Genomic DNA, 18,852 nt, shown 5'->3' on the forward strand with positions numbered 1-18,852 from the left:
CTCTGTCAGCAGAAAGCCGCGCGGCTCCCTGGGTGCGAGTTAATTTCCTCCGTGGCTCGTTTCCTCAGCCGCCGTCATTTTTCCTCAGCTGCTTTATGGCTTTCGGAGCAGTGCGTGGTGGCAGCAGCATTGCCCACTGGAGCAGGAAGCCCCCCACACCTCCATGCCAGAGCTCAAAGGGCAGTCAGGCCCACAGGGGGCAATGGGGCCATGAATCCTGCACCGGAGGCAGCAGGCTGGGCAGGAGAAGCAATGAAGCTGGTCCTGTTGTCCCCCTGCAGGCCCCTGCCCCTGGCACCTCCCTAAGGAGCTAGCAAAGAACAGGTCTAAATTAAATGATGGCCAGGCCGGTCAGGCAGCCTTTCTGCTGTCTGAAGCATCCCCATCACACAGCCATGTGCTTTGCCCTCTGGCTCACAGCAAGTGCAGTACGGGACAATGCAACAGCTTTGGCCTTAGACAGACCTGGATTAAAATCTCAACCTCATCAATATACCGTGCCACCAAACAAAGTGACTCACCTCTAGGCTGCCATTTCCTCATACCCAATGTCCACAGCACCTGGTTGGTGCTGCCAAGGGGCTGGAGCATGGTAATATATGCAAAACACCTGGCACAGAGACGCCATTCCCCAAAGGTCAGCTCGCTTTCCCAGCCCATGCTGTCGCTCTCAGTGATTCACGCATGTCCTCTGTGGGCCATGGGGAAATCATCCCCAAGCCAGGGAGGAGTGGGGTTCCTGAGTGTGCAACCAGACCGCCTCAAGAGATGCCATGGTCCACATTTGGGGAGCGGAGTCTCTGTGCCAGGTGCTTTGCATGATCGTGCTCCAGCCCCACTGAGCAGGTGTTGTGGACACCCCCATTCTGCAGACAAAGAAATGGCAGCCCAGGGGAAGTCGCTTGGTCCAGGTGACATGGTCACAGTGAGGTTGGGATTTGAATCCAGGTGGCCAAAGAGCCACCTCTCTCCCACATCAGGCCTTGCCATGCACATGATGTTATGGCAACAAGGACCCATGGGGACCCCCCAAACAGCTTTGCAAGGTAAGGACTGTTGAGTCCCATTTAGGATGAGGGACCTGAAGCTCTGAGAGGTGAGACAGCAAACCGAGATTGCCAAGTTGATCAGAAGCCAAGCCTGTGATTCCTGGGTGGACATACTTAGAGGCACGGCAAAAATGGACTCCCTTTTAGAGGCAGTTTTCTCATGCTCAGGCTGCAGACGGGCAGTTTGGAGAACTGTTGAACAACGTTGCCTGATCTCACATTACTGAATGGCTCTAAGGAATAATGGAGATTAAACAGACAGAGGGCCGGGCATGGTGGCTCAAGCCTGTAATCCCAGCACTTTGGGAGGCCAAGACGGGCGGATCACAAGGTCAGGAGATCGAGACCATCCTGGCTAACATGGTGAAACCCCGTCTCTATTAAAAAACACAAAAAACTAGCCAGGTGTGGTGGCGGGCGCCTGTAGTCCCAGCTACTCCAAAGGCTGAGGCAGGAGAATGGCGTAAACCCAGGAGGCGGAGCTTGCAGTGAGCTGAGATCCAGCCACTGCACTCCAGTCTGGGCAACAGAGCGAGACTCTGTCTCAAAAAAAAAAAAAAAAGAAAAAAAACAAACAGAGACACCTGGGTTTGAACCCACTACACCACTTGTGAGCCTGAGCAAATCACAGATTCTCTTCAGCCTCAATTTTCCCATCTGCACAATGGAGACAGCAGCCCCTGTGTCACATGAAGAAGAAGAATGCATTACACAAGATGAGGCGCGTGAGCACCTTGTATGGGGAGCTAGAGGACCCAGGCGGTCTTCTGGATTGTGCTAGCAGCTCTTTGTTCAATCTTGAGTAAGCATCTCTTGGTGAACCTCTTTTAGGCTGGAGACCTCTTTGAGACCACATTAAGTTGTTGGCCCTCTGCCCAGAAAAGTACACTGAGGACCCCACACATTTGGCAAGTGATTTGGAAGGTTCCTGCACCTCCTGCAATCTATCCACCATCCTTGGGAAGCCCCTGGCTGAGAATTGCTGGCTCCCTCCAGTCCTAACCTTCTATGTCCCCATGGTGGGGGCTGGGCGGGGGGCACCCAGCTCACCCTTGTCTTTTTCAGACCCAGTAGCACCTGGATTCTCAGAGTGGTCCCAGCCTGTCGTCCCACCTGACTGTACCCTGGGGAAGAAGAGAAACTATTGCAAAACTCCAAATCCCACAATGGCTGGCTTTCTTGACTTATCTCCCGGGCCAGTGGGGCATCTACCGTTTGCCCCCAGCACCCAACCCCTCTTCCTTCTGGAACCATTCACCTGCATGTCCCTTGGGGCCCTTATCCATTCTCAGCTCATGATTGGTGAGCTGACTCCACACCCACCTTCAGGAGCAGGCCCTGATTGGCCATGCAGCGCATTCCCTCCCCCTGGCTGTGGCTATTGGTTGAGAGATAGGCAAGTAACCCAATCAGCACATAAGATGCGAGAATATTCCTAGTGTTTCTGGGAGAGCAAGGTTTCTCCTGTCTTCCATGGAAGCTGTTGGAAGAGACCTTCATTGTTTCCCTGAAGGATGTGGTATAAAATTGGAATTTTATAGCCTGGAACTGCCCGAAGTGGGAGAACGGAAGGATGTGGTATAAAATTGGAATTTTATAGCCTGGACAGCCTGGAACTGCCTGAAGTGGGAGAACGGAAGATTCTGCAAGGAGCCTGAGGATGAGGCTTGTAACAGGAGCGACGGGAAGGAACAAGGTCCTTGTGACATCTTTGGAGCCGCTGGACCAAGCCTCACATGATGCTAATGCTACCTCCACTCGATAAACTCCCCAGGATGTAACCAATTAGACTTGGGTTTTCCTGTCTTGCAACACAAAGCATTCTAATGGAAACTCCCTGAGGCCTAAACCAGAGACTGCATCAGGCAGGAGAGCTCAGGAATCAGGAAGACAAAATTCTTTCAAAGGGTGTGGGAATTGGGAAGTACCCATTGGCCCACCTGGTGCTGGGAAGACTTCAGAAAAAAGCCACCAAGGCTGAGAGCGTAGATGAATTTTTTGGTCTTATTTGTCTGGACAGGAGGAAATGTTGGCTATTTGAAGTTTGATTAATCATCAATTCCATTCAAGTCCTCGAATGTTTCCTGAAAGCTGGTCACATGCAGGACACTCTGTCGCATGGTGAAAGACACACATATGAGCAAGACAGCCCCTGCAGCCAGCAGCTGCTTCCAGGTGAGGAAGACAGGCTCAGGCCTGACCAGAACATGAGCAAGACCGGAATAAGAGCTGAGGCTGAGACATGGATCCATGGGCCTCGGGACACTGGCAGGAAAGCAAGACCCTGGGGACGGAGCACCTTTCTCTGCCCACAAAGGCACCGTTCGGTTGCCCAGCCCTGTCGCTGGGGGCCACCTCCCCCCAGAGAGAGCTCTTTCTCTAACTTGCACAAAGGCACCTTAGGGGCTAGCATTGCCAGGTGCATTGGGGGAGCAGTTCCTCCAGGTCTAGCCCCCCAACTTTTCCAGATTCTGTTTCCCAAAGCACAGGGTAAGGCCCCTCGTTGGGGGAGTGATCTTCAGACGTGCTGGGGCTGGAGTTAAGTCACACTGCTTCACTTGCATGCTGAGAAAGTGACTCCTTGTTCAGCTCTAAGAGCCTCTATCAAGGACAAAGTCTGGGTTTGGTGTGAGCCTGTCTTCAACACCTCTCTGGGGCTCATTGCCCTCCCTTGTTTAGCACAGAGGGAGAGCTGGCCCCAGCCTTCTTGCCTTCCACCAGCAACCAGCTCTTGCTCAGATTTCATCACATTGTTTTGTTTTTGTGGCATTTATTTTAACAGTTGTCTTCTATTTATGGCAAGTGATATTGGCTTTCCATTTATGGCAGTGATAAAAAAGCTTCCTCTTACATTTCATTTCTTTCAGTTTTTTTTAAAAGGGTTGATGGAAAGAAAAATATTAAATAGCACAAGTGAGGCACAGTTAGGACCAAAATTGTGAAGGTGGGATGTGAGTGACAGGTAATGGGGAAATAGTCACTGCACAAACATGGGGTGCCAGTGGTGTGGCAGCCACGGTGCTGGGGACAAAGGCAGCAGGGAACCCAGCAGACAAAGCCCTGCCTTTGTGGAGCTTACAGTCCAGCGGGGTGGGTAGGGGGAGATGTAACTAAAATAAATCAAATGCATGGTGTGATCAATGGTGGCGGGTGATTTGAAGGACGGGGAGGCAGGGAAGGGAGGGCACTGGCTGCCATGGGCGCTGCCTCGCAAACACTGGCTCATGCTCTGAAAGCGTGGCCATGAGCACAGGCTGGGAGGAGGCGAGGCTGTGGCTTCACAGCTATCCTGGCACCATGCAAAAGGATCCAGTGGTGTCGCCATCCCTTCTGGTTGAGGCTGGCTTTGGAGACTCCCGCTGGTCAAGATTATACGCCGCAGGAAACCTCACATCAAGGCACTAGCCTCCTTTCTTCCAGACAAAAAAGCAGAGGACCGTCTGCAGAGACAAGCGCCGTTGCCTGGAAAGCAGCCCCCGGGCGCGGTCTGGGGTCACGCAGCTTTGTCGGTGCCCCATGCTGTGCACAGGTGTGGGCCCGCTCCATGAGATCGGGACTCAGCGGTGACAGTGCCCCTTGGGGCTCTGAAATCATCACCTTCTGAGTCATCAAAGTGGCATTGACTTGCAGTCAACAGTGCGTGGTGCTAAGTGCACTTTATTATTCCAGTTCTTTGAAAATTGGTCATCTCTCTGTGGTCCATCTATGGCCTGGTAGGGTAGCAAAGCCAGGAATCGGAATCGTGGCTCCCCTGCTTTCAAGCTGCCTGATTCTGGGCAGGTTCTTATTCTTCTGAGTTTTCATTTTCTTGTAACTAAAATGGGGGTAGCCCATTGAATGTGGTCACATGGCTGCTCCTGGCAGCCAGTCAATAAATGTCGTCCTGTTTCTCTAGATACCAGACTATGAGTTACCCAGAACCCTATCTCCCTTCCACCAATGGGAGCTGGCAGGAGGAGGAAATGGACAGGAAACTGGGAAAACTCATTCATTCATTCATTCAAAGAGAATGTATGACTCCACCCCAGGCACTATTCCAGTCACTGGTGGCACAGAAGAGAGCAAAGACAGGTAAGGTCTCTGATCTTATAGGAACATGTCATGAAAGCGGGACATGAGATTTCAGATAGCGACAGGGTCTGTGACGAATGTTTAGGGAAGCCTGCTCAGACTGGGTATCCAGGAGGGCTTTGCAGAAGAGGTAACATTGAAAGAGAAAGGGCGAGCTTGGTGAAGGTTTGGGGAGGGGAGAACATTCGAGGCAGAAGGAAGAGAAAAGCAAAGTCCTTGAGGCCTCTAAGAGCCAGAAAGGAAGCCAGGTCCCCTGGAGGACACGGGTGCTGGTGGGTGGGGAGTCAGACCCTGTGGGACTCAGGGAGGGGAGAGGCCTGGGAGGCTCTGTGGAGTGGGCTGTGTGGCAAGGCCTGAAGTTCTTGTTCTGTGCCAGGGGCCATTTGACACCATCTTCAGAAACCCCCGCATCATCTAGACCCTGGGCTTCGCTCCCGCCAGGCCAGGCCCTTCCTGCTAGTCCATGCTGCCTCCTGGGGCAGCCCGTTCTTCCACCAGGCCCACAGGGCACCCACTTGCTGGCTGAGTTTCTCTCCCCGCATCCCAGTTCTCCTCCGAGTTGGAGGAAGTCTTTGTGGTTTGGATGAAGGAAGGGACGAGGAGGAGGGGACAGAGCAAAGTGTGTTTGCTGGCACCAGAATCACAGCAGAAGCCAGTGCTGGAAACCTTCCCAAGTATTTAGAAATTAAAATAATAAAAGAAAACTGAGCATATGGAGTTTGTAAAGTGCTGTCCATCTTCAAGAAGGGATACAGCTTACTCAGAATGCATGGGAGAGCGGGTCAGGGTGAGCGTGTCTGTGGGATAGGGGTGAACACTCGGGCTCTCGGGTAGGATGAGGGGCCCCAGGCTAGGCCAGCCCAGGAGGCAGGAGGAGTGTGGAAATTCCCTTTAAGCTGTACTTTTAAAGGAGGAGAAAGAATATCTTCTATGGCACCTCCCTAACTTCACGGGAGTCCCCAGTCCTTCCTGGCCCAGGGAATGCCAAGTCCCCAGCTCAACCCTGAACCAATCTTCAGTTCTTTCTGTCCATATCCAAATTCTCAGCCCAAATGCCGCCTCTTCAAAGAAGCCCTCTATGGCCACCTCATCTGGAAGGCCACATCTCCAGGTACTTTTTCATCACTCTGTGTATTTCTGCATGTACCTATCACTATCTAAAATGACCACGGCCCGGTGTGGTAGCTCACGCCTGTAATCCCAGCACTTTGAGAGGCTGAGGCGGGAGGATCATGAGGTCAGGAGTTCGAGACCGGCCTGGCCAACATGGTGAAACCCCGTCTCCACTAAAAGTACAATAATAGGTTGGGTGTGGTGGCAGGCATCTATAATCCCAGCTACTGGGGAGACTGAGGCAGGAGAATTGCTTGAACCCGGGAGGTGGAGGTTGCAGTGAGCCAAGATCGTGCCACTACATTCCAATCTGGGTGACAGAGTGAGACTCCATCTAAAATAAAATAAAATAAAAAATAAAAATAACCTTGTTCATTGGTTTGACTTGTCCCTCCACCATGTAAGCATCATGAGCCTGGACCTTGCCTGTCCTCTTTCCTGCTACATCTTCTACACCTGGAACAGGGCTTGGCCCAGGCTAGACTCTTCACAGACACCTACCAAGTGGGGACCGAGTAAATTCCAGAGCCACCTGGTTCATTTGGGTGTTCAGGTAGCACCATGCACAAGCCTGTGATTGCTGAGTGGCAAACAGCACCTCACGCATAGGCAGTATTGCTGGGGCTGTGGCAGAGCCCACATGGTCATGATTTGGGTCCCTGCTGAGCAAACCCACCCCCAGCTGAGCCACCAGGTGCTGCAGCACGTGTTGGGGGCTGCCCATCCTGACAGAGCTGCCAGGCAAGAAACTTCAACCTGCTACTCCTGGAGCTGGGAGCCCACCTGGGAGCTCCAGGTGCCTCCTTCTACCCCAGGTGCTCAAGTGTTACCTGTGCCAGGAAGCCCACCTGGCACAAGCTGGAGGGGAGGCTGGCTGGAAGGCAAGGACAGCAGGGCAAAAGGGAAAGACAGGTGCCCTGTGAGCCCTCCCAGGTAGGAGATCCGGCCGGCCCGAGGTCCCTGAGGGTTCTGGAGGTCTCTTGAGTGCAGAACTGGCTCTGTGGGCACACATGGACATGTGTCGGGGAAGCTGGGAAGAGCTGTCTGGGGATGGCCAGGCCTGGAGATGACAGGGTCCCCTCCCTGCAGTCCCTCCCCTCCTCTCCTTCTGCACCCCCCTCCGTCTGGCTGCTCCTCTCCCGCTCTGCTGCACGCTGGCCTCCACAAGATGGATTTTCCTGGCTGTGCCAATCTTGCTGCCACCTGTTCGCGCTGTGCTGGAGCCAGCAAAGTGGCTCAGCTTCAAACCCAGAGCAGCTGGGAGAATGGTGGCCAAGCCTCGTCGCCCCCCTTGCTCCCTTCCTTTGTTGCAACGGCAGCAGCTCGGCCGAGCCATCCTGTCACCTGCTGTCAACCGGGCAGCCCCTGCTCTTCCCCACCGCACCTCCTGCAGACCACTAAATCCCTCCCCAGGCCTAGCCCCTCATGGTCAGGCTGCAGGGTGGGGCCCAGGCAGGCACTTCACAGCGGCCCTCAGCACCCCACCCTCCGTCCCGGGCCCAGACTGAATCCCCTTCCCTCTCCCCCACTTCCCAAGGGATTCCCCCACTTACAGGCGCCTTTCCCAGGAACTTTCGAAGGAAAGTTGAGGAACCAGGGGCCTAAGAAAACCAGGAGGTGACCAGCTCAGCCTGCTGAACCCGCTACAGGGCAGCGTGGCATGGGACACCTCCAGGTAGTGCAACCTCCGAACCTCTGGGAGAGGGAGGACTCCGGAAACTCCCTGCACCAGCAACCCAACCCGCGCCCGCCCGAGGCCGGAGCCCAGCCCTGCCCCTCGCACACGTTGGCTCCACCTCAGTTTCCTCAGCTGCCAATGGGCTAAGTCTGTGCCTGTGCACCCCGCAATGTCACTGTGAAGAACAAACAGAGGGTTAGTGCCTTAAACTTCAAGAACAAGGCAAGGATATAATTAAACATGTGCGTGGGATAGAGAAATGCAAACTGTAAAGGGCTGTGCAGCTGAGGAGCTGTTTTTGCTTTTCTCAGAGGAGGCGAGGCCCCAGGGGCCAAAGGGTGTGCATGCCCGCCCTCAGGGAGAAGATGCGGGCTTGTGCCTGTCTTCAGCAATAGTGGCTCCAGCTGAGGGGGCATCTGACAGCAGAGACACAGGCACATCAGAAGATAGAGCGAGACACAGGCAGACAGACAAATAAACACGCATAAAATAGCCCGCGAGGCCAGTGGCTCTCCTGACGGAAGCAGACAGGCAGTGGAGGTGGCCGCAGGGTTCCCGTAGCCTGGGCCTTTCTCTCCTCCACCAGGATCCTTCCCAGGGAAGGATCTCCCTTCCCTTCCTCCTGCCCTCAGTCATCTGCTCCCGCTCACGAGCCCGCGGGCACACAGGCACAGCGTCCATTCATGCTCACAACACCGCCTCTTGCAGCCACGGAGGGGGCCGGAGATTGGGGGTTGGACCCTCCAAATTCCAGAGACACTACTGAGGAGAGACCTGGTCCCTGGCATTAAGGGAAAAGATCTTTCCCTGGGGCAGATCCCTTGGAGCCCGAGGAGTGCGCCTTTGTGGATGCTAATAACAGAAAACAGGAGGCCATTTCTGTGGGGCGCTAATCCCCTGGCTGAACTTTGTCAAGGTGCTTCCTCCCCCAGGTGCCCGGAGCTGAACGCGGGGTTCTGCAGTTGAGAAGAGAGCTTGGGGCTCAGCAGGATCCGATTGGGAGCGCTGGAGTGGGCTGGGCGCACCCTGCTGCCTCTGTCCCCACCACATATCCTCCCACAGCCGCCAGACTGCTCTTTTCTTGAGTGAGCTTTGTAGCTGTCCCTCACCTGTTTATCCATGCCCCCAACCCCTGGCTTCCCACTGCACATACAATAAGGCCCAAATTTATAAATGTACCCAGGGCTGCCCCTGCCAACCCCTCCCTACCTCCTGGCTCTCCTTCCCTAGCAGCCTTGCTCCTCCAGCCCAGTCCGCCGCAGGGCCTTTGCACGGCTGTGCTCTCTGCCTGGGAAACTTAGCAGCCAGTTGTTGCCTTGGGTGCCTTCTCATCACTCCGGTCTCAGAGGAGAGGCCTTCCGTCATCTCACTTAGCACCCTCTCCCTCCTCTGGTCACAATCACATCTCCCGAGTTTTGTCCATTGGTTTTTCTGCACAGCAGGTATCCCTGCCTGAAAATATCTCCTTCCTGTGCTTTTCATCTGCCTCCACCCGGCAGAGTGCTCTCCCGTTCAGCGCCGTGTCCCCATGTGCTGGAGCACAGCGGTCCACACAATAGACATTTAATAGGCAGGAGGGTCTGGCTTCCAAGAACCCCAGGCTGAAGGGGACAGCAGCCAGGAAAAAGCCGGACAGGCTGGTCCTAGGCCTTGGTGGGCAAAGGTAGGGGCACAGAGGCCTGGCTCATGACAGAAAATAAGTTCCCTGGGGAAGATCCTGTGTGTGGCACATTGGTCCTTCAGAAGGGGAATGACTGAAGGCTGGGGTCCAAGCCCTTGCTCTGCTCCTGGCAACTCCATCTTCCGGCCTAACTACCCTCCTCTGTGGAAAGGGAATAAAAATGGCTACTTCTGGCCAAGCGCAGTGGCTCACACCTGTAATCCCAGCACTTTGGGAGACCAAGGTGGGCAGATCACCTGAGATCAGGAGTTCAAGACCAGCCTGGCCAACATGGTGAAACCTTGTCTCTACTAAAAATTTAAAAAATATATACACACACACACACACACACATATATACACACACACATATACACACACACACACACACACATATATACACACACACATATACACACACACACACACACATATATACACACACATATATATATAGCCAGGTGTGGTGGCACACGCCTGTAATTCCAGCTACTCGAGAGGCTGAGGCAGGAGAATCACTTGAACTTGGGAGGCAGAGGTTGCAGTGAGCTGAGATCACACTATCGTGCTCCAGCCTGAGCGACAGAGTAAGACTCTGTCTCAAAAAAAAAAAAAAAAAAAAGTGTCTACTTCCCAGAGTTGCTCTAAGAACTGAATCAAGCCATATGTGAGAATCTGTTTATAAACCTTTAAGGGTTGTACAAATGTGTATTGGTAAGGACCCAGTTGGGCTGCAAGGATCAGAAATCCATCTCAAACTAGCTCAAACTCAAAAGAGAATTCATGGGCCCTTATCATTGAAAAGTCCCTAGGGTGAGAGAAATTTAGCTTCAGGTATGGCCAGATCAGGGTGCTCCAACAGAACAAGTCTCTCCTTCCCTGTCTGCTTGTCAGCCCTCCTCTGTGGGGGCTCCCTGCTTAGGCAGGCTTTTACCAGCTGGTGGCCATCAGCCCTCCAGGCCCCTACCCTGACATGTGGCCCACCGCACCTGAAAGGGAGCATCTTCTATGTAAGCCCAGGCTTCAGCCTCAGGCTTGGTTCTCATTGGTACACATGGAGAACTCAATTTGAACCAACCTCTGTGGAAGCCAGGATGTTGGGAAACTCTGATTGGCCACCCTGGAGCCCAGGCTAGAGTGGCTTCATCTGAGCCACAGAGACTGTGGGTGGAGGTGGGGGGTGCAGGTTCTCCAAAGGAAAACGGGAGCACTGCTACCCAAAGAGGGGGTCTGGGACCCTGGCTGGCAGACAACAGATGTTCACCACCAGACAAATGGTGACATTCTCAGCCTTCTGGCTGGCCCTGCGATCAGAGCACTCAAAGGTCCCAGGTCCCTGGAGGCTCCGCTCTGGGACTGCCCTGCAGGTGGTCAGAGGAGTCCACTTCCCTGGGAAAGTACTAAATGAAGCTTCTGTGAGAATGAAACAGAATTGTTCACGAATGTGATTTGTAAATGTTGAAAACACCCTTCAAATGTTAGAGATTATCCTTAGTGTTGTAGAACAGGAAAGGGGCGAGGCACTACAGGATTTTGGAACTGAAATGGGCTTCAAAATGATTGGCCACCACCCCAACCCCCCCTTTTTTCCCAGTCACCTTACGTGGCAGCCAGAATAATGTATTTTGGATGCAGATCACATCCTATCACTCCCTCCTGAACCCTCCGCTGGCTTCACTTTGCTCTTGCAATACTCTAGATTCTCCTTGCTTCGGGGCTCTGGGGGTCGGGTACCTGCCCACCTCTCAGACTCCATCCCCACTTATGTCCTCCTGCCACAGCCTGCCGCTCCAGCTGCACTGCCGGTCCTTGGGGTCTGGAAACACATCTAGCTCACTTTCCCCCAGGATGCTTTCCACTTGCTGATCCCTGTATCCACAACACTTTTCCTCCAGGTCTTCCCCATGGCCGCTGCCACTTTCTCTTCAACCAGGTCTCTGCTGAAACGGCACCTTTTCAGAGACCCTCCCTGGCCACACTTCCACAGAGATGCCCTCCACTCCTCCTCTCTGCCCCTCTCTCACTTTACCCACTTTATATTCTGCAGCCTCTGGAATTATTTTGTTGTTTTATTTGTTTGCTTACTTACTGTCAGTCTTTCTCCCACCTGCTACCCCCATTGGAGTACTTGGCTCCAAAAACACAAGGTCTTCCACATAGCTCAAGGCCTGACATAGAGCAGGGAGGTCAATAAATACCTGTTGAATTAATGAATATCTGACGGACAGATGGGTGGGTGAGGGTGAGCGGGCCGAGCTCAGATGCAGATGTGATGTGCCCGAGGCCACACAGCTGGCACCAGCAACCTGGTGGACTGAGCCCATGCCCTGTCCAGTCCTGCCTTCACTCTCTAATCTATTTCATGCCCCTTTAAAAAATAATAATAAACATGTGTCCTGTTTATTCCCTTTAGCTTGGGAACTCGCGTGGCGCTCTGGTGGCTAAAGACCCTCCAGATTCCTACATCCCACCAGCTCACACCCTGTGGCCTCAGGGCCACCTGCTCTAGCTGCTGGATGCACCTGACTTCAAAGCCCATTAAGCAGATCATTACGAGGTTAATAAAACCCGTTCCCCTACACCCGCACACGTCCGCCCTCGCCTGCAGCCTGCTGCCCATCATCTGGGTCTGCTCTCACTGTTGCCAGGAGCTGAGAGAGAGCGGGGTGGCCGTGCAGGTGAGCAGCCCCGAGGGAGCGGTTGTCACTCAGGCCCTGTCCCTCCAGGCTGTCCTTTGAGGTGGGAAGTGGGAGGTGGCCTGTCTCTTTGAAGACCCTGCACCTGAGCCAGACCCTGTTGGGGGGCCTGTGAGGCTGACAGGAGGCGGCCACTACAGCGGGACTGAGGCAGCCTCGCACACAGAGACCCGCGCTCTGTGAGCTGCAGTAGTCTCCGCGATGGAGGAGGGAAGGGGCCTGCTGTCCCCCGACTCACTCCAGGCACAGGGGGATAGGGGCTGGGGAGCATTTGGGCCGTGGCGACAAGACTGGGGTGGGGCAGGGTGGACCCCTTTGGCTGAGGGTTCTGGTCTGTGCCCCGACATGCTGAAAGTGACATTCTAGGGTCCGAGGGCGAGGGAGGCCTCACCTGCAGCCCCATCCTCTATGAGCCTGTAAATTGTTCATCAGCTCCTCATGTCGTTAGTGAGGTAAAAAGCGACGACAACTATTGAAGCGGAAGCACACAGCAGAGGACCAGGAGTAAAATTAATCCATGAACTCACCAGAAGTGACTCGCGATGATTACGAGGCAGATCCCTTCGGTGACCCATAGCGCCCTGTGGATAAATACTGGCTGGCATCTCGCCGCCGCTTCCCCTAAAACCGGCGCGATGTAAAGAAGCGGGGTGACGGGCAGTCTTTTAAAACACATACCGTAACTATAAGTTTTATAAAGATTTCCGGTACCCGACGACCGGAGTCTGTCGACACCATATTGAGTGGCGGTGGCCGGGATCCTCAGCTCACTGCCCTCCTGCCATTCCTCCTGCCTTTAGCCTCCGCAGGAAGCTGCACTGCTGGTGCCCACCTCACGCTAGTTTTTATTTTTAGTAGAGACGGGTTTCTCCCGTGTTCGGCTGTGGCTGCATTTATCTCCTGACCTCGTGATCCGCCTGCTCCTCGGCCTCCCCAGTGCTGCTGGGACAAGCAGGCTTGAGCCACCGCGCCCGGCCAAAAATTAATTTTTAAAGATATTCACCAAGGATATAATTTAGAGTGTGAGGGTCAGAGCTCGCCCTTGAAGGAAGGGAACGGACAGTGAGGAAAGCACAGGAGAGGGTCCCGGCTACAGGGGAGACCCCCGGGGTGCTGAGCCGCTGCCCTGGGCCTGGTGCCTGGTGGACAAACCTTGGTGCCGCCTGTCACCACGGTGCCTTCTCTGAGACTGGACACCCCCAGCTATCTCCCCAGGCTTGACCTCCCTTGAAGCTTCCTCCAAGACCCCACCCTGAAGTGGCTGAGGTGGGCTCAGGAATTGGTTCCAGGACTCGGGGAGCGGCGCGGGGCAGTAGCCAGGCCCACAGAGAGCAGGGAGCTGGCGCGGGGCAGGAGCCGGGCCCACGGAGAGCAGGGAGCGTTCTGCTCGGCTGATCCACGGTGCAGGGGCTGCGGCATCTCCGCTTCCGCCCAGAGAGTGACAGCGTCCGCAAGCTCATGTGAGGGGAGTTATTTTATTAACCAGGTAGATTAAGCATCTCTCCTTCTAATTACCGGTTTAATTAACCTTGGCACACAGTATGTACCAGCCCTGAGGGACTGAGTCAGAATGGTTGTGCTGGGTGAACATCACCCATCTGCTCTGCACAAGCTCCAGAGGACTCTCAACGGGCCAGGGTAGCGGACATCGAGGGCCAGGAGTCTGGTGGCACCAGGAAGGAGCGGAGGAAAATGTGGGCAGGGATTGTCCGAAACCTCACAAGAGAGTCTTGTCATGGGCGCCGGATTCCAACAAGGCTGCTTCTTCAGCAGCCCTCCTGCAACGACCTGAGCAGGGCTGACCCGACCTCAGAGAAGGCAGCCCGGGCCACTCTGCTTGGGTCTCCCAAGTGTCCGCAGGGTAGCCAGTGTGCCCTGTGCAAGCCTGGGAAGTAGAAGATGTGGATGGCGATGGTGGAGGTGCTGCTTCAAATATTCCAAGCCTCAGTCTGCTCATCTGTAAAATGAGCAGGATGATATCTAAGTCACGGGGCAATTTATAAGGTTTAATGAAGAGAACAGAAATTGAGATGCTTGCATTACATTAATTTGTTGATTCATTCATTCAGCACATATTCCTGGAGTGTGCACTGTGTTGGCAAAAGTAAGGGATACGATGATGAACAGGGAGGATTTAGAGACTGAGTGCTCTGGGAATTGACAATGTCTGCCTAAGGACCCCAGAGTCATAAGCACATGTGTGCACACGCACATGAGCACACACACACGAGCACACACACACGAGCACACATACACACGAGCACACACAGATACACATGCGCACACACACAGGTGCACACACACAAGCACACATACACATATATACACGAGCAGATACACAAGTACACATACACACGAGCACACACACAAGTACACATACACATGAGCACACACAAGAACACACACAAGCACACATACGAGCACACACAGATACACATGCATGCACACACACGAGTGCACACACAACACATATACATATACACACATACACATGAGCACACACAAGTACACATACACATGAGTGCGCACACACACATGAGCACACACACATGAGCACACACACAACCACACATACACACAAGCACACACAAATACACATGCACCCACACACACACGTGCACACACACAAGCACACATACACATATACACACGAGCACACACACAAGCACACATACACATGAGTGCACACATACACATGAGCACACACGAACACACACACAAGCACAATTACACATGAGCACACACATACATACATGAGAACACATATGAGCACACACACACGCACACACACACATGCTGCTTCCTGACCTGTTGCCCATGACACTGACACTCAGCACACACTTAGAAGATGCTTGCACACACACACCTGCATGGAGATGCGTGTCTCCTTCACAGCCATGAACAGCACACACACTCATCTCAAAAACAACTCTACACCCACACACATGCACGGGTGGCCATGTGTGAAGACGGCTGTGTGCCTCCTCTGTTCTCAAGAAGCATAAGGCCAAGACGTCACATTAATAAAAAAGCATGGTGTCCTGGTAAAGGTATATTTATTTATTTAAAGCTTATTAAAATCTTAACCTAGTCTCCCTTCACTAACGCAGTGTGACTGGAGTCTCTTGATGATTGTGTGGGAGGGTGAAGAAGAGAATGTGTGTGTTTGCATGTGTGTGAGGGAGACTTTCTATTCATGTGTGTGGGGTGTGCCATTGCGTGGGCTGTGTCCAGGTGTGGCCTGTGTGTTTGTGTGTACCTGGGAGCATGTGTATCCCTGGGTCTGTGTGTACGTGTCCAGGTGTTTGTGGGGGAGTGTGTGTGTGTGCCCAGATGTGAGTTGTGTGTGCTTGTATGTATTCAGTCTGGGTATGGGATGTGTATATCTGTGTGTGCATGTCTAGGTGTAGGGTGTGTATATGTGTGTGTGTTCAGTCCAAGTGTGGGGTGCATGTATATGCGTGTGTGCATGTCTGGGTGTAGGGTGTGTGTATGCCTTGGTGTGGAGTATGTGTATTTGTGTATGCATGTCTGGATGTGGGGTGCATGTATATGTGTGTGCGTGTTGGCTGCGTTTCTATGAGTGTGCATATCCAGCTGTGGAGTATTCATTGTGCTCTTGTGCTTCTGAGGTTCTTTGAGTAGTAAGAGGTGTTTCTTAGCCTGTTTTTTACCATTTCCCCCATAAGGAGCCTTTGTAGACTTTTCATCCCTAGTAGCCCCCCTGAAATGTTAAGACCACAGATACACTATCTGGTTATGCACCGTATGTGTGTATGTGTATATGTGTGTGTGTATCTGTGCTTTAGAGACCAGAATTTTTTTACCTGCCCTGGAATAACCAGCTTCCACCCTGCTCCTGGAGAAAGGAGACCCTCCCACATAGGCCGCTGAGAGTCCCTGCTGCAGAGCAAGGGTTTCTTTGCCCGGCCTCAGGGCTGTGACCACTGTCCTCCCACTCCTGGCCCATGCTGCGTGCAGTGGTTCCCAGTCTTTAAGGCCCAGCCGGAAATCTCTTAAAACACAGCTGTCTGGGCCCCACCTAAAGATCCTGTCAGTAGACCTGAAGAGGGGCCTGACATCGGGGTTTCAGCAAGCTCTGAGGGGGTTCTGATGCCCTGTCTGAAGTGGGGGTCTGGGGCTGAAGGGGGTTTCAAATCACCGAGGAACCATCTAGTCTGAGGGAAAAGGGCCTGCCTAGAACACTGACCTGGTCCTAGAGAACTCAAGACCCATCTAGCCAGGCCTTCCTATGCCAGCACTACCCAGGGCTGCCCAGAGGAGGCTTGTGGGAGGCTGGTGGCTGGACCAGAACCCTTCCCACTGACTTAGAGCATGGAGGAGGCAGTATGAGGGTGTGTTCCCAGGACCACGGTCACGCAGCAGGTGTCTGGGACAAACACTGCCCCAGGATGTCTGGAGTCCCATTTTCCACCTGTTTGATACAGCCACAGATGCCCCTCACAGACCTGGGCCTCCCTTCTGTGGGCCCCAACCTTCCCCAAGGGACTGGAGCTCCCATGCCAATCCCAGGGTGGGTCTGGTAAGCAAGGCAGAGGTAAGTTTCTGCCTCCTCTCCCAGCCCTCGGTTCACTGAGTCAAAGCTTACCTCTGTCCTGCCTACCAGACCCACCCTGGGATTGGCATGGGAGCTCCAATCCCCATTGGAACCCCATCTGGAAGTTGCTAGAGACCTAGTAGCAAAATCAATCAAAACCAGAGAACCCCTACCTGACCCAGCTTTCTTTGGGTGCCAAAGAAAGCTGTGTCTCTTTGGAGGGCTGGGCCAGTGCCAGGCCCCAGTGCTGGGTGTCTGAGCGATCAAAACACAGGGGACCAATTGATGCGGTGTGGGCAGAGCTCCAGCACGAGGCCGCAGGGGAGATGGGAGCCTGGAAGAGGGAGGGAGGGGCTGTGTGGTGGCCAAGGAGCAGGGTGGGGTGAGGGTAGAAGTGGCTCTGAGGGCGTGAGGGCACGAGAGAAGATCAGACAAGGGTGGATGAACGATGCAGATGGGGACAGAGATGGAGGAGAGTGGGGGTGGGGGATGCTGTGGTCTGGTGGGGAAGCAAGAAAGGCCGCCTTCTCCTTCTCTTAAGCTTTTAAAGGCATCAGAGCATCTTGCTAATTGTTCATCTCCCAGAGACGCTAATGAAATTAACTCTGCAAAATACTCATCAGGTCATCTGCAAAGGGCACAGTGCCAGGCTTCCACTTGGTCCAATCCCGTCCTCCTCCTCCTCCGCTCCTCCTGCCCCTTCCTGACAGTTCTCCGCCTCCTCCTTTTCACATAGGCCCCTCAGCAGAGAACTGCCCACCCCCCAACCTGCCTGAGAGTGCCCAGCAGGAAAACTCGAAAGGGGGACTGTGTAGCCAGGGAGACCTCAGAGACTGAGATGTCACGGAGCTCACAGAGTTGGGAAAGGTTGTCTCTGGGTGTGTGCGGTGCGTGTGCATGCGTGTGTGTGTGTGTGTGTGAGATAACACATGCATCATAGGAGGATGTGTCTCTAATAAAACCATTTAGACTGAACATTCTTTCAATCACTCAGCAAACATTTCTGGAGCAGCTTCTAGGTTTAAATCCTTGTTCCATCTCTTACCATCTCTGAGTGGCTTTTAGCAAGTTACATCCCCTCTCTGTGCCACAGTTTTTGTATCTATATAATGGGCACAATAATCACATCTACTTCATAAGGGACTGTGAGAATCGAAGCAGATAAACCAGCTACAGAGTTTAGTCCTGTCCTGGGCACCTGGAGAGGTCTCAAGAAATGCTGGGCGCTGTCCTTGGTCCTGGAGGCTCCAAGGCAGTGACATCCCAGTTCTTGCGCCGAGGCACTGCCAGGCCAGCCTCAAGGCCCAGGCATGAAGTGCTCAGCAGAACAGGGCAGCATGGAGGGTGGGCATGTGAACAGTCTGTGCAGGAAAGGAGTGGAAAGATATGGAAGAGTCTGTACACGTATGTGACTGTGCGGGGAACATGAGTACCTGTACTGCTTGTCATCGGTTATCCAGTATGCACATGTGTGAGCTGGGTGTGGGAAGTGAATTTGTGTTGTGTTAGTTGTGGAGACTGGGCAGGTGCTGGCTTGCTGTGTGTGTGTGTTGGATTCAGAGCACGGGTGAGTGTTGGGGTTTGTGTGCAGAGGGGACGGGTCCAGATGTTGCCAGGGGTCCTTTGAAGGGGCTTATTTCTAGTTCCATCTCCTGTCTTGTCCCTCACAAAGCACTCATTTCTTCTATGATCTGGCTCTCATTCCACCCCAGTTTACAACTGGGAGGACATTTGTATCTTCCCCAATATGCTTCAGGTTCCTCCGGTGGGTAGCATCAAGCCTTACAGATAGCAGTCAGTCATAAATGCTCACCCTGTATATTTTTAATAAAGGATAATTCTGTATTATTTTTATTTCCCTTTTTTTAAGAGACAGAGTCTTATTCTGTCATCCAGGATAGGATCCAGTGGCCCTATCGTAGCTCATTGCAGACTCAAACTCCTAGGCTCGACCAGTCCTCCCCACTCAGACTTCCAAGTAGCTAGACAACAGGCATATGCCACCATGCCTAGTTCATTTTAAAAAAT

Source organism: Papio anubis, chromosome 5 (assembly GCF_008728515.1).
Source record: "Papio anubis isolate 15944 chromosome 5, Panubis1.0, whole genome shotgun sequence".
Lineage (NCBI taxonomy): Eukaryota > Metazoa > Chordata > Mammalia > Primates > Cercopithecidae > Papio > Papio anubis.